The following is a 1,322-nucleotide window of genomic DNA, read 5'->3' on the forward strand; positions in this document are numbered from 1 at the left end:
TTAGTTCTATTTTAGGTTACGTAACTACTAATAGTACGGTGGGTAGGTCGTCGTCGACACTACTAAGTAAAAGTTAATTATTATTGTCGTTATTATATATATATATATATATATATATATATATAGAACTTATAGATAATTTCAAAATCTTTTACAGTAATTTAGAAGAACCATCCAACATTCTGTGCACTCGTTTTTTGACTGTTTGTTGGTGTATTAAATAAAGGTTGGTTTTACTTTGTTTAACATTCTGTTCAGTCTCCTTTTTTCAATTCAGTCAAATCAAATGTTGAGGTTTAGCTCTGTGATTCCAATTCTGTTCGTTCCTCCTGTTATTTGCAGCTAGTACCTGAAATGTAAATCGGCGAACCACGACATTCAAACGACATTATTGAATTGATTTTCTCTCCCAGTAAGAATAATGTTAATAAGTTAGGTGTGGTAATATATATTTTCCTTATAAGAAGTTTTATTTTAGGGCAATATACTGTGATAAAATTTGTATTCAACACTGATATAAACCAAGAAGGTATTATCAAAATACAGAATATCTTTTGGAAAATAACGTATTTTTATAATTTTGTTATCAGTCTGTATGTATCTTTTTTTTTTTTTCAGGGCTAGTAAACAGCTTATTTTTTCAAAATATTTACATCAAGTTATTTGGTTTATAGTGACTGACGAATTATTCACAGGTAGACGTTTGGAATATGTGAAATGTAGTAAGGAACTGTCTTAATTTTCATGAACAAAATTCACCATTCAGCTTTTTCTTTCTCAGTGAAATATTTCTTAAAAGTAAAACAAAAACAATAAAATATTAGAATGAAGCTTATAATAAAGCAGTTAAAACGAGAGTTACATATCTACGATGTTTTGTTGTACAGCAATATAATATAACGATATAATATACTTGGTTTCCTATTACATCTTGTGGTATCTAATTAATAAAAGTAATACACCATTCAAATCACAATCATTTATTATTGTAAAAACAAAGGTATTTTGCTACATGTTTGGCCACATTTGTTTGGACAATCATCAGGCAGAATGATATAGTACATATTTAAGAAATCAAAACATAATTTAGTAAAAGAAAGTTTGAAGACATTACCAATTTAATAATCAACTAACTTCCAATCAGTTTGAAATTTTACACATGTTTTAAATTTTGAAATATGTTTTTGATGACCATCGCTGGTATCGAAACCCGATTTTAGAGTTATAGGCCCCCCCCCCAGACTTACGACTGAGCCGCCAGGGGATCGAATATTTTTAAGTCAGAAGCATAAAGTTTGTTTGTTTGTTTTTTAGAATTTCGC

Source organism: Limulus polyphemus, unplaced genomic scaffold (genome assembly GCF_000517525.1).
Source record: "Limulus polyphemus unplaced genomic scaffold, Limulus_polyphemus-2.1.2 Scaffold89, whole genome shotgun sequence".
NCBI classification, from domain to species: Eukaryota; Metazoa; Arthropoda; class Merostomata; order Xiphosura; family Limulidae; genus Limulus; species Limulus polyphemus.